Source organism: Nannospalax galili, unplaced genomic scaffold (assembly GCF_000622305.1).
Source record: "Nannospalax galili isolate Female #2095 unplaced genomic scaffold, S.galili_v1.0 scaffold652, whole genome shotgun sequence".
NCBI lineage: Eukaryota > Metazoa > Chordata > Mammalia > Rodentia > Spalacidae > Nannospalax > Nannospalax galili.
Window position 1 is genome coordinate 1996181 of NW_008332152.1, and position 15046 is coordinate 2011226.

The 15046-nt window shown below is 50.8% G+C and overlaps 1 protein-coding gene across 4 annotated transcripts in view; it reads left to right on the plus strand.

Annotated features, from left to right (window-relative positions):
- Window positions 1–56: 56 nt before the first annotated feature.
- Window positions 57–15046, plus strand: part of Agpat3 (1-acylglycerol-3-phosphate O-acyltransferase 3) — a 144410-nt gene continuing 129420 nt past the window's right edge. For 2 of the 4 annotated variants that reach the window (XM_029560780.1, XM_029560779.1), the window contains exon 1: window positions 412–433. The gene's annotated coding sequence lies outside the window, so the exon portion shown is untranslated. Of the gene's footprint in view, window positions 434–15046 lie in introns of all 4 variants that reach the window. The other 2 variants (XM_017796709.2, XM_029560778.1) reach the window with 2 other exon arrangements.

Below are 15046 nucleotides of genomic sequence, written 5' to 3' on the forward strand. Positions count from 1 at the left end.
CCCTCCGCAGGGACGGGCTGCGCTCTGCAGGGCGCGCGGCCTCCCGGACCCCCGTCCGGTCGGGTCCAGTCCGGTCCAGCCCCGGCTACATCGCGGCCTGCCCGGCGCGGCCAGTGCGGTCCAGGCGGCCCGGGAAGGGGATCCCTTTCGAGTCCGACCCCCGTGCGGCCTCATCCTGCGGGACTTTGCGCCGCTCCCCGCTTATCCGACCGGAGCGCCCTCCGCCTGCTTTCGGCTCGCTCCAGCCCGGAGGGAGGGCTGCAGGTGGGACCCGGGAGGCCGGCGCAGGGCTCGCCTTGATTTTGGCGTCGAGACCAAAGGCCGACTGCAGATTTCCACGTTTCACTCGGGGTCATCGGGTAACCAGAGCCCGGGGAGGAAAGCTGCGGGTCCACGGTTGGGCCTCCCGGAACCCGGGAGCGGTTGATCCGAGGTACCCCAGAAAGGAGACGTGGGAGCGGTTAAGCTACCGGGGACCATGCGCGGTGCTGTTAACTTGGAGAGAAGTTTAGTGACTCGGGGACAGGGTTTTACAGATGGCCTTCCAGACCTACCTACCTTTCAATCCTTGTCTAGGAGAGTACTTAAGCCATCGGTTCTTTTTCCTGGGGAACCAGAAGGCTGCTTGGATTTGAGACACACTGGAATGATTGGTGCAGGGCTGAACCAAGGTCTCTGATTGAAGTGGGGAGCTGATGGGGTGCTGGTGGGGGTGCTGGGGTCCTGGATGTTGGAACTGTGTGGGAGAGTACCTTCCTGCTGCCTCTGCACTGGGTGGGCTGTGTCCCTTCAAGGGGTCCTGGGTGGAGTGCTTGCATGATCTAATTGGACCCCTTCCCTCCTTACTGCCCCTCCTTCCCCTTATTAGATAATCACCACTCCATCCCCCCTTGGGAACTGGTCTCTTAACTCTACAGTATCCACACCCTGCACTCTGTGATTACATTGTTTCCAAAAGCAGTTACTTGTGATCCCATTCCCAGCCTCCCCTTGGCCTTGGATGTGTGTGCCCTGGAGTGGCTGCCTCGGCAGGTGGATGTCAGCTGGATGGTTCAACTGCCTCAGTCAGGATCTGCTGGAGGCCCTGTGTGTGGCTGGACCTGGCTTTGTGTGCACAGTGTGGTGACAGGAGGTCTGAGGCTTGGCAGTTGCCCCAGGAATGGGTGGGAACTGGGTTAAACACAGTACGGTGGAGTGAAGGAAGGTGGGAGGGGTGCTGGAGTTGAGGGGAGGTCACTGTCCTACCCCGGGCTGCCCTCCCTTAGAGGCCCAGTGCCCGGGAAGGACAGAGCTGAGTGCCAGGGTTGGAGAGGCAAACAGAAATTAATTGATCTGTTTTGGAAGTCAGGTAAAGAGTGTCCACCACAACAGTGCTCAATGTTTGCTTTCTGGTCTTCTGGTGCTTGGAGGTGGGTGCTGATACCCCTACCTGTGCTGACAGACTCTGAGCCCCACTCAGGTGTGGGAAGCAGGACTATGTCGCAAATTGTCATGGTTAGAATTTAAACAAAAATCCAAGGGGCCGCCATCTTCTCAAACTCATCAGGGTTCTGAAAGTCTGTAAGCTTGGTCTCTGGTCCAGTTTGAGGTAGGTGGGGCATGGTAAAATAAATCCTTTAATAACCGGAAAAGGGAAAGAGGTGGCATTTGGGAAGCAAAATTTAGTGCAGTTTTAGGGGCTGGAATGGCATCACGTCCCACTGCTGCTGTAAATCAGCACTGCTTACTGGCCAGGTGCATTTGCCTCTCACAAGTTGATGCTGGTTCTACCTTTTGTCCCTTTCTCTGACTTGTAGCTTTGCTTAGGTCCTTCGGTGGGACCAATCTTTCAGATCCAGTGCTGGCTGCTTGTCATCCCTCACTCCCCCTCTGGCCAAAGCGCTGGCTGCCTCTCCTGCCTTCTTCCCCCTCTCCTACCCCCTCTCTGGCCTTGTGAACACCGGGAATCCCCCATGACAAGCTGTGACTGACACTGTTTGCAGAGCACATCTCTAGGTGTGACTGACCACAGTCCGGCTGCTGCTTGCTGACTTGCCTGCCGTGAGCTCTGAGCTAGGTAGTGCTCTCCTGGAGGAGTTCATACTGCTGTAAGGATGTGATATTTGCTCAGAGACTTTGTGGGGTTTTGTCTTTGGTTAACCAAAGTACATTGGGGCCTTAAATAGATTTTTTTTTTTTTTTTTTTTTTTTTTTTTTTTTTCCTCCCTGTAGCCTACCTGGCCTGGAACTTGCTATGTATATAGACCAGGCTGGCCTCAATTCACAGAATTCTGCCTCTGCCTGGGAGTAAAGGTGTGTGCTACCATGCCCGGCTTGTAAATAGATTTTTCCAACTTACAAGGCAAGTGACCAAACAGTATATCCTAGAACCACTTCACCAGAAACTTCAGGGTCAAGTCTAACTTACAAAACGCCACATTTAGGGCAGTTGGGTTCGTGGCTTCTCTTTGGACAGTTTTGTTGCTTTGTTTAGAGTTTGCCATGCTCCAGTCTTGTTTGCCAGGCAAAGTCCAGGACTGTGCACTTGTCCCCCTGACGGGTCTGTGCTCAGTTCTGGGGTTGGAGAGGTGGGCTGATTGGGAAAGTGGGCCCTGGGTCTTGCTGCAGAGCTGGTATCTGTGATCAGGTGGGTGCTGTGCCTAGTGTCCACATCTTCCTCACACGAGGCAGGGAGATACACAGGCAGGGAGAGACACAGGCAGGGCATGGTTTATTTTTATTTTTTTTGAGACAGGGTCTCCCTGTAGTCCAGCTAGCCTAGAGCTTGCTTTGTAGATCAGGCTGACCTTGATCTCATTGAGATCTACCTGCCTATGCCTCCTGAGTACTAGGATTAAAGGCATGTGCCACTGCACCCAGCAGGATGTGGTTTAGATGTCAGTGGGAGTGAGGAGGGCAGCACAGGGGTCCTTCAGGATGCAATAGGCATTTCCCCATCACTTAGGGCTAAGAGCTGAGGCTGGGCGCTCCTGATGGGAGTAGGGTGCCCAGAGGCCCGTCCCCCTGCGACCCAGGAGCCATGCGTCATCAGTGGAAAGTGTCTCTATTCCTTTTGGGAAGTGAGCATGGAGCAAGATCCGTAGTGAGTGACACCAGCTGTGAGCATAGGAGCAGTAGTAGAGAGCTCAGGCTCTGGCTGTCTTCACTCCTGCCGCTGGCTGGGTGGGAGAGCTTCTCAGGCAGTTTGCTGACAGGAACTTTCTATAAGTATATGCTGATAGTACATTTGTTCCTACTTAAAAATGATTTATTAGTGTGTATTGTGACCAGTGTGTGGGCATGCATGTGTGTGGGTACATGTGCACATGTGTATAGGTCCATGCCAGAGGTGAACATATCTTCTTCAATCACTCTCCATCTTATTTTTTAAGACAGGGTCTCACTGAACCTGAAGCTTTCTGTTCGGCTAGGCAGACTGGCCAGTGAGCCTGTAGCCCCAGCTAGCCTCGAACTTGCTATGTAGACCAGGCTGACCTCGATTGCACAGAGACCTTCCTGCCTCTCCCTCCCCAGCACTAGGATTACAGGTGTGAGCTACTTGCACCTGACCTTTTACATAGGTGCTGGGGATCTGGGCTCAGGGCCTCATGTTGGTTCGGCAAGCACTCTACCCACTGAGCACCTCCCCTGCCTCTGCTAAGTTACAGTTGGTCTGTTGTTTGGCAGTATAGAGTACAGTCCCAGCACCTCTGCTCTTCACGTGTTATGTTTAATTCTCAAACCAGTACTGAAGAGGGGCGTCTTCAGCCCACAGAGGAAGAGAATGAGCGAACAGCCTAGGGCTTAAGCAAAGGTTCATTGAATCCACACCTGTTGTTCTGTCCACCAAACTCAGGTCATTTGATATGTGAAAATTCACATTTCTTTTTAATATTTTATTTATTTTTATTTTATGTGTATGTGTATATTGCCTGCATGTATGTAAGTGCACCTATGCCGTGCAAAGCCTGTAGAGGCCAGAAGACAGTGTTGGATTCCCTGGAACTGGAATTACGGGCAGTTGTTAGCTGCCATTGTGGGTGCTGGGAATTGAACCCGGGTACTCTGCAAGACCAGGAAGTATTCTTAACCACCAAGCCATCTCTCCAGCCCTGAACATTTACATTTCTAAAACCAATTAAGTGATTAACTTTACACATACATTTGTGTTAAGACTCTTTACTTGTAGAAGACCTTCCCTTACTAGATAAGGGCTCAGAAATTCCCATGGTAAATTTGGGCCATGGCTTGGCGTGCTGTTGAGTGGGAAGGAATGGAGCTCAGGTCAGCTTTTCCTGCCTTGGTGTGAAGGGCTGTATGGACCCTTTTTTGGGGAGGGGGTTGAGATTGGGTCTCACTGTGCCTGGAACTCGCTATGTAGACCAGGCTGGCCTCAAACTCACAGAAATCCACCTGCCTCTGCCTCCCAAGGGCTGGGATTAAAGGCATGGGCCACCGTGCTCAGCCGTGTGTTGACTTTTAACACACTGCAATGTGCTGATGTGCTGATGAGCCGGTCAAGCTTCTAAGTAGATCAATTTCTGATTGAAGTCATTGTTCTCCTGTAATTGGAGTGATTGATGGAGGAAGAATTCGTGTGCCTTTCATTAGATTTAATACAGGGACGAGACAGAATGTGGTGAGGTGGCTGCAGTTTTTGCCAGAGTAAGGCAGAGGTCAGATCACTAGGATTGTATCAACTTGTTACATGGGAAGCAGGTGCCAGGATAAGTTCAAAGAGCTTTCATGGGAAAACGCTGTAGTAGCCTGAGTGGGATGAACCCCCAGGCAGGTCTGACCCCTGGAGTCAGGTGACACACAGAGGGCTGGTGCCCACAGGACCTCCCCATGTGAATGCCCCTTCCTGGCCGCCAGTTCCTCCTGCACTTATGCTCACAGGTCACAGTGCCTCATCTGTCACCTTTACAGATGATTCTAGGGGAAAGGCCTAAGTGCAAAGCTCCTTGGCCACATCAGGGGTGGTTTAAAGTCAGTACCTTTTTTCCCCTAGTGCTGGAGCTTCTTGGGGAAATGCTGGGCCAGGGGAGGGATCCTATAGCCTTGTGCGTGCTAGGCAAACATTCTACCAGAAAGCCACATCTCTAGCCTCAAAGTTTAGTAACTTTTGATACTCCACAAAATCAGGGCACAACAGAAGCAATCCCCATTGTTAGACACTGAGATCTGGGCAGCTTTTGGGTTTTAGAAGCAGTCCTGTAGCTCCATGTGCTCTAAGCTGTAACTTGCAGGGAGCTGGTCTTGGAAGATAAAGTGCCCACATAGAGATGACTCCACATTTCTGCCATGACACTGGGAGTCAGGAGCAGGCAGGCTTCAGATGCTGGGGGGTCATAGCGGGCATGCCTCTGTATAACACTGGGGGTCAGAGTGGGCACGCCTCTGTATAACACTGGGGGTCAGAGAGGGCACGCCTCTGTGTAACACTGGGGGTCAGAGTGGGCACGCCTCTGTGTAACACTGGGGGTCAGAGTTGGCACGCCTCTGTGTAACACTGGGGTCAGAGCGGGCACGCTTCTGTATAACACTGGGGGTCAGAGTGGGCACGCCTCTGTGTAACACTGGGGTCAGAGTGGGCACGCTTCTGTATAACACTGGGGGTCAGAGCGGGCACGCCTCTGTATAACACTAGGGGTCAGAGTGGGCACGCCTCTGTGTAACACTGGGGTCAGAGCGGGCTCGCTTCTGTATAACACTGGGGGTCAGAGTGGGCACGCCTCTGTATAACACTGGGGGTCAGAGTGGCACACCTGTGTGATGCTGGGGGTCAGAGTGGGCAAGCCTCTGTATAACACGGGTCAGAGTGGCACACCTGTGTGATGCTGGGGGTCAGAGCGGGCATGCTTTTGTGCAGAGGCCATTTGCAGTTTTCTGAATCAGTGAGGATGTGACTACAACCTGAGTTCTGGGTGTTTGTTAGAAGTGAGATTTTTAGCTGCCCTTCTAGGCCTAATCCAAGCTTGTATTTATTTCCCTGATGCCCCAACTGTGTGTTTTATTCCACCTGTTGGTAAGTTGTTGGTTATAAAATGTTTCTTTTTGATGCACAAAGTTATGGGTGAAGAGTTTAAGGACACATTCCAACATGGGTCAAGCAGCAAGGGAAGGCAGTGAAGTGTGAGTGTGAGATGTGGGGAGTTGGGCGACTGAACAAGGGTCCAGCTCACCCAACCAGCTGCTGACCTCAGCCAAGTGTGGCCAGGTGGACACAAGACCAAAGTTACTGGTCTTTAGTTCCCTAAAAAAGCTGGAAATACGGATTTTCCCTTGAGTCTTAGCATGACATATGTCATATTAACAGCGCCACTGCTCACATTCAGCACTGGGGCTATGAGCTGACAACTCCGGTTTCAGGACCTCTTCATTTTTATTTTATGTACATTTTTTTTAAACTTAAATTTTTTTTTTAAATTTTATGTGTATGCATATACATGTATTGCCTGCATGTAGGGTAAGTGCACCGGTGTTGTGCAGTGCCCACAGAGGACAGAAGAGGCTGTCGGATCCCCTGGGACTGGAGTTATGGACAGTTGTTAGCTGCCATGTGGGTGCTGGGGTTCGAACCCAGGTCTTCTGCAAGAACAGCCAGTGTTCTTAACTGCTGAGCCATCTCTCAAGCCCCTTATTTATATTATTTAAAGACAGAGTCTCACTATGTATCCCTGGCTGGCCTAGAACTCCCTGTGTAGACCAGGCTGACCTTGAACTCAACAGAGCTCCTAGTGCTGGGATTACAGAAGGCCTGCATCACCACACCTAGTGATACTCAGTTTTTGTTTGGGTTTTTTTTTGTTTTTTTTTTTGGTCTTTTTGAGACAGGGTCTCCCTGTAGCCCTAGCTGTCCTGGAACTCACTATGTAAACCAGGCTGGCCTTGAACTCACAGAGATCCGCCTGCTTCTGCCTTCTGATTGCTGGGACTAAAGGTGTGTGTCACTGCGCCCTACTTGATACTCATTTTTTTTTTTTTTCCGGTCTTTTTGAGATAGGGTCTCTCTGTAGCCCCAGCTGGCCTGGATTTGCTATGGAGACCAGGCTGGCCTCAAACTCACAGAGATCCTCCTGACTCTGCTGGGATTAAAAGCCTGTGCCACCACGCCCAATATTCAGTTTTTAAAGTAAAGTACTTGAGCTAACCAAGTGAGGCCCAGATGGCTCTTCAGAATATACACAAGAGAAGCGGCAGATGACCCAGAGAGTTTACCTGCACTTTGAAACCAAAAGTATGTCCCTCTTGTCCAGCCCTGCCTTTGCGGAATGTTGACAGTGCTCCCTGTGAAGGTTAGTGGACAGAGATTGGGAGCAGAGCCTGGTGCTGATTGGGAAACAACTCCCGTGTCTGTGGTCTAGTAAAGATCAGGTGAGTCAAAGGGATATTTTCAGGATACGCCTACATGTTTGCAGAAGGGCCCTGGTCCAGCTCTGCTTTCCCTGTGTCCTGTGCATGTGTGTAGGCCTTCAGCATCCAGTGCAGAAGACCTTGGATAGGCCAGCAAGTGCAAGCCAGACCACATGGCTTTGGGCACATGTGTTGCATCACCTTTTGCAAGCAGAGCAACAGAGCAGTGTGGGTGTGGACTGTGGTCTATTGAGCTAGCACGTTCCCTTCAGTGGAGCCCCTTCCACGCGCCCCCTCTGCGAGCTCTCCTGTTTGCGCCCGTTTGCCCCTCTGTGTGCTCCTCGGCCTTCTACCTGTGACTTTTCAGCTGCCCTTTGCCAGTGCGTCCTGTTCTCACCCTCCTGCCTGTCTCTCATTGCACACTTTCTTGGGTCTTCAGGAAGCTTTTCATGATCCAGGCCATTGATCCGTTTCCCACTTGGCTTTATCTTGCTACTTAATTTTACTTTGAGGAACAGATTTTTTTAATTGATTGAATATTTGCAATTTTCATACAATATAGTTTGATAGCTTTTAGATCTGCACCCCCCACTGCCTCCTTGCCCAATTCAATGAACTCTCATATATATGAGAATATATATGTACACATAAATATCCCGTAGAGTATGATTTCTGTCTCCAGTGACCTTCAGTGTGGTTCTATCCACTGGGTCCACCAGGAGTCCCAACCTTGTAAGATACTGACTCTCCCCCTCCCAGCAGTCATCAGTTGTCAAAAGTTCCTTAGGTTGGGTTGGGATTTCTTATTCATTCCTCTATGTCCATCCTGGGGTTTAGTCTGATCAGAGCTTCCATAGGATTTGTGCATGCTCTCACCATTGTTGTGAGTTCATATGAGGAACTGACTAGATGTCTGGAGAACTCTGTTTCCTTGTGGTCACCCACCCCCTTTGTCTCTTACAATCATTCGTTCTTCTCTTCCACAATGATCCCTGGGCCTTGGGAGACAGGTTTGAAACACCTGTCCTGTTCAGGGATAAACACTCTGTGGCCTCTTGTTCTCCACACATTAGCTAATTGTGAATCTCTGTGTTAATCGCTGTCTGCTGTATAAAGAAACATCTCTGGCGAGGGTTAAAAAATGCCTTCATGAGCCGGGTGAGGTGGTGCACACTTTTAATTCCCAGCACTCGGAGGCAGGCAGATCTCTGTGAATTCCAGGCCAGCCTGGTCTACATAGTGAGTTCCAGGCCAGCTGGGGCTACAGAGAGACCCTGTCTCAAAAAAGACCAAAAAAAAAAAAAAAAAAAAAAGCATTCCTTCTTAGAGGTTGCATTGAAGATGTGTCACGTAGGGTTGAGTGTCACAGACACTCATTCTCTGCGTTTGGCCAGTTCTGGAACTCTGTAATAGTCCCCATCTGTTACAAAAAGGAGCTTCTTTGGAGGAGTGAAAATATACTTTGTAAATATGAGGTTGCATCTTGAAAATGTCCCCATAGGCTCTGAGCGTTGAGACATTCTGTCCCCAGAGGGTGGCGCTGTTTTGGGAGGTCTTAGAAGGTGTTGCTATCCTGGAGGCAGCAGGTCACCGGGGGTGGGCTTACAGAGTTCTTAAGCCTTGCCAGATCTCCAGTCACTCTTGCGTCCTGTGCCTGCGTGATGATGTGAGAGCTTAGCTTCTGCTGCTCCTGCTCCAGCTGCCTCCGTTCAGGACCTCTTCATTTTTATTGAAGATGATGGACTGTAATTCCCCTGGAACCGTAAGCTCAAATAAACCCTTCCTTCTATAAATTGCTTGGATCAGTGTTTCTATCACAGCAACAGAAAAGTGACTAACACACATATTTAGAATAAAGTAAGAGATTACATTTGTCTAGGAATGTGGCAAGCGTAGGTTTTTCTCTAGGATCTGTGACCTCTTCAACCATGTGTATTTGGCCGTGTTTACAGTACCACATGAGTTCCGTCCCATTGAGCAGGTCTTAATTCCATTTAGACAGCTGCTGATCACCCCAAGGTAACAGTGCCACTTGCACCAATAGCGATAGTTTGCTGGGCCAGTCGTTGTTTATTAGGCTTTACAGCTGGGTGGAACCATCAACTGCTTTTCTCCCTTGGCAGTTGAATAGTGTCCTCTGATATCATGAGAGCTAGGAACAGGTATTTTTAATTCCACACAGAACGCATCCAATGCGCTTCTGGGTAGTACTGCCGAGTCCTTCCCAAGCCTAGTGACAGTTCACTTCCCACTCTGTCCGCAGTCCCTGCAGGTTAAATGTGTATCGGTCCACACCATGTTCTGTTACTCCCAGGTGCCCTTATTATCTTTGTTGTTTGGGCAAATGGTGCTTTTAAATACTACTCCTGGCATTTCTCACCTGTTGGTGTTCTATCACAGCACAGTTGATGCTTGGGTTTTGATGTGGTGGCCAGTCACCTCGCTGTTCAACAGTTACTTATTTGGAATCTTCTGCATACACATCCATGCCATCTGGAACGCGGCTGGCTGCGTTTCTTCCTCGTAGTCCCTTCCCGCCATTCCTGCCCAGCTCAGGTCTTGGGATGTGCTGAGCGGACAGAGATGGGCGTCCTTGTCTAACGCCCGAGCTTAGGAGTGGTCCTGCTTTTCCTCTTCGGTGTTGATTCAGACACCTTCGTTCTCAGCCTTCCGTTGCTGCTCTTGAGAACAAGGAGGCTGTAGTGGAAAACAGAGAAACTGGATGAAATTCAGGAGATCAAAGATGGAAAAAAGGTCCACCTTGGTGAGGTGAAGAATGAAATGCTGACAAGGCTGGCGGACCCTGGAAGGGTGGCTGAACTGGAGTAAGGCTGCCTGCAGTGAGTGTTGGCAGTGACGTGGGACTAAGGCTGGTGTGTGCCTGCCACAGTCCCTTGGGACCTGCAGAGGCAGTAGGGAGGCGGTGTCAGGCCAGGCGTGCACCAGCTGTGTGCCTCTTAAGAGACACGTGCTGAAGTCTTCGTGGACTGTTTGTTAAGGTCACTGCCCCCCCCCCCAGCTTTCTAAATGCCTGTTTCCAGTGAAAATCGAAGAGTACCTCCTGGCATGCAGAGGCCCTCCCTCATTTGCAGTGTCCTTTTGTGGCTTTAGCTATCTTCAGTATTTTGTGGTCCGAAGCTCCTAAATGGAAAATTCCAGAAATAAACAATTTATCAGTTTGAAGGTATGCACCTTTCTGAGAACTGTGATGTGAGGAATCACACCATTCAGCTCCACCCTCTGGGATGTGAATCTGTCCTTTGCTCCCCGTGTTCACCCAGTGTACGCTGCCTCCCCCCTTAGTTACTGAGAGATTCTCCCAGTGGTCAGGTCACTGTCACCATATCATAGCTGTGTCAGTTAATTCTGATTAGGTTAATAAGCACCTAGGGTATTAGAGAAGCCCAGCTCTGGATGTGTCTGTGATTTGCCTTTTCAGAGACAAATTGATTCTGAGGACTCTGACTTAATCAATGGCTCAATCCCTTAATGGATTCATAATACAGTCAATTATTGGGTGGTGATGAAGGGTGGGAAATGGCACCTGGTTGGAGGAAGTAGGTCCCTCTGTCCTTGGAGTGGTGTCTTGCATTGACTCCTGCTGTCTGCCAGGAAGTGAAAAGCAGCCTCCTCCGCACGTGCTTCCGCCACTCTGATGCTCTGCCCAAGGACATGGGGCCAAGCCATTGAAGACTGAGCTCTCTGGAATCATGAGCCAAAGTTAAGTCCTTCCTCTCTAGGGTTGTTTCGTCCGACTGGAAAAGTAATGAATGCAATAGTGCTCTGTGTTATGTGACCCTTGTTTTACTTAATAATGGGTCTGGGGGCACCAAGCATGAGCTCAGAGGAGAGACAGACTCTGGTGTTGAGTGGAGTGCTGGGGATCACAGGAAAAGCAGCAGCTGTTCTGGATTCCAGTGCTGTTCACAGCTTCAAGTATCTTGGGGGGGGGTCTTAGAATGTGTCTCTGTGGATAAGAGAGTCGACTGTTGACACAGCAGAGAAGTCAGTGCAGTATCGTGAAACAAAGGAGCGAGGGTGAGGGGCAGCGGGGTGGTGCAGAGGGTGAGGGGCAGCGGGGTGGTGCAGAGGGTGAGGGGCAGCGGGGTGGCGCAGAGGGTGAGGGGCAGCGGGGTGGCGCAGAGGGTAAAGGTGCAGCCACCGGGCCTGATGACCTGAGCCCAGAACCCACACGTGGAAGGAGAGAACTGACTCCAAACATACATGTGTATCCACTCCACATGCATGCTGTGGCACATGTGCACCCACACATTCACACAAAATGAATGTGGGGAAGGAAAGGGAGTAAGACACAGATGTTGTATGTGCTGGGCTCCACTCACGGAGCCCATAAGACACAGATGTTGTATGTGCTGGGCTCCACTCACGGAGCCCATAAGACACAGATGTTGTATGTGCTGGGCTCCACTCACGGAGCCCATAAGACACAGATGTTACACGTGCTGGGCTCCACTCATGGAGCCCATAAGACACAGATGTTACACGTGCTGGGCTCCACTCACAGAGCCCATGCCCTGGCATGTGGTGCCGGAGATGGTAGGAGGGTGGCCTTGCAGGCACAAGACCTCAGTGCTGGCTGCCCCGTGTGTTCAGTGTACACTTAAGGTATGTGTGTCCTTCTACATATTGTACTTAAATAAAAAGTTAGAGAGGCTGCCAGTGTGGAAGCCAGGCATGTGTATATAATTAGAAACCCAGATGACCTTGTTCTCAGTTGACTGATGGGTCAGGAAGCTCTGCTGGAACAGGAGAGCTGGCTGTGTTGGAGGGCCCTCCCTGGGTGCCCTGGGGACACAGGCCCAGAGAGGGCGACAGAGAGGTGCTTGACCCCAAGGGACAGAAAGTCAGCAGCTTGCCCTTCCTCCTCCAAGCAGGTGATGTCTTGGCCTGAGCTGGATGGCCTAGGGGGAGGAAAACGTGTGTGGCAGGGTCTCCTTAAGGGACGTTGTCCACACCTTCCTTAAGAAGGTGCTTTATGGCCAAAGATACACATAAAGTGTCAGTAGAGCACTGGAACCTGTGCACAGATTACTGCGGATCTAAAACAGAGCCAGGACCAATGGGAGAGCCAGCCTGTGACTGAGACAGCAGTGTCCAGAGGTTGCACTGACCTGGGAAGGGAAGAAGAGGAACCTGTTCCCTGGCTGTGTAGTCAGGTGTCACAATGACATTTGGTTGGGGTGCAGCTCAGTGGTTGGGTACGTGCTTTGTCTGTGCAAGGCCTTGGGTTCCCCGGCACGGGGCAGGTGGAGATGCCTTGGAGAGTTGATCTAATCACAGAAGCTCTCTCCAGGTGCATTTCAAATACAGTCTAAAGTGAGGTATATGGGAGCCACCTCCTAGAACAGGTTGCACATCCCCGGGCCGGACACCCTCACCCCAGGAAGGCCTAGCAGGGCAGAGTAGCCAGGCCACACCATGACTCTGCAGGCATGTCTGCAGGGGCTGCTGTTGTGTGCTGAGAAGGAGCCTCTTTGTACAGCTCCCAGGACAGTCAGGATGAAGAAGGGGTGGAATGGGAGAGAACACTTTTTCAAAACTCTTAGAATAAATGGTTGCTTCTCAGAAGGGGCTGGGTGGGCTGGAGGGATGCAGCTCTGCAGAAAGAAAGCTTGCTTTGCAGGAAAGGAAGTTCTCTCATGTCTAGCAGGCCTGGTGTTGTGTGTATAATCCCAGCATTTGGGAGGTGGAGGCAGGAGGATGGTGCATTCCAGGTCAGCCTGGGGCACAGAATAAGACCCTGTCACATTTTTTTTTTCTCGTTTCTAAGACATTACTGAATAGCATTGGTTTTATCAGAGGGTTTCTCTGCAGCGGGTCATAGAACCCCTCTACCTATGCTCTGGGTGAACCGTGTGGTGAAATTTTTGCTTTACTGGGATCATCCAGCTAGCTGGCTATGAGGTGTGGTATTTATGATATTTTGAGTGATCTGCTGTAGTTTGTTAATATTTTGTTTGGAACTCTTCATCTGTTGAGTTGCACTTGGCTCCCAGGCCCTGTTCCCCACATCCTCTTCAGCCTTCTAGATTGTACTAACTCCACAGCAGAAGCATGTGGGGGCCCGTTTCGTTCCACAAAAGAGCTTATGTGAGGTTGGAGGTATGTGTTTCTTAACAAGGATGTTCTTAGCCTGGGCCTGACTTTTAATTGTGTGTGTATGTACATGTTGGTATGTACATGCATGCATGTTTGTGCAGATGTGTGTGGGAGCCAGAGATTGATGTCCTCCTCTACAGCTCTCCTAATTATTTGAGACAGGGTCTCTTCTTGAACCTGGAGCTCAGCAACCAGCTAGATGAGCTGGCTGTCAGGGGATCCTCTGGTTCCTCCCTGGTGCTGAGGTTAGAAGTATGGACTAGCCTGGCTGTGCTAGGGATCAAATTCAGGCCCTCACGCTTACACAGCAAACACTTTCCCGCCCCAGCCGTCTTCCCAGCTCCTGGCTTTCTAAAAGATGCATTTTAAAGTCCTGGCTCCATTTCTGTAGTAAACATGGCCATCCAGACCCTCTGTCCTGTCGGATAAGGTGCTGCTTTCCTGCACCTCAGTTATCTCCTCTTGAGGAACAAACTGTCCCACACATCTGTCTCCATGCAGCCCTGCCAGAGGTTGGGGTACAGTTCTGGGTCAGACTGGGTTCTCCTCAGTGTGAGCAGTGTGGTCTGGGCCAGCCAGTGCTCCCTGGAGGTCCTATTGGGAAGGAGCGGCTTCAGGTTCCCTTGTGTGGCAGCCTTTCCAACCGGTGCTAGCAAGGCACCCTGCTCTTCCAGATAAGCACACAAGGGGGTAGGGTCAGGGGAAGGCGGAAGAGAGAGGCAAGGAGATGAAGGGGAGGAGACCGAGCCGGCACCGCCAGCACTGCAAGCAGAAGTCGCCTTCCTTCATGTCTTAGGGAGACAGTCTGGTGCTTAGACGATTTCGTCCTTTGCCCAGGAATGCCAGGTTATGAACATATGGGAAGCGCGCCAGGCCCAGGACCCAGGGGGAGCTGTATCCCATGCCTCGTCTGACGGCTCCCCTTTTTCTCCCTTTCACTCAAGCCCTCAGGTTCTTGGTACAGAGGCCGTGGTCTTCCCTTCAGCCCATGCTTCACTGACAGTGGCTCCTCTCCGTTCTGGCCCTGTCTCCTTTCTCTCTCTTGCTTACACACAGAGGTGCACTCTCAGCACATGTGCACAAAGGGCGACTGGTAGGTTTGCTGGCTGTCTCTATCACATCTGTTTTTAATTTTTAATTTTATTTATTCTTATTTTATGTGTATGAGTGTTTTGTCTGCATGTATGTGAGTGCATCAAGTGCCTGCAATGCCTGGGGAGGCCAGAAGAGGGCGTCAGATCCCCTGGAACTAGAGTTTGGGCAGGTTGTTAGCTGCCATGTGGGTGCTGGGAACTGAACCCTGGACCTGCAAGAGCAGTCAGTGCTTTTAACTGCTGAGCGTCTCTCCAGCCCCTCACGTCTGGTTTTAGTCACTCAGCTCTATATGCATCATTTTTCTCTGTGCTCAGATGTGCTAACCTGGTCTCTGGTCTCCTCTTGCTAGGTTGGATGCGGAGCTTCTCTCTGTCTGTCTCTGTCTCTCTCTCTGTCTCTGTCTCTCTGTCTCTCTGTCTCCTCTCTCTCTCTCTCTCTCTCTCTCTCTCTCTCTCTCTCTCTCTCTCTCTCCTCCCCGTTTTTCACCCTCTTCACT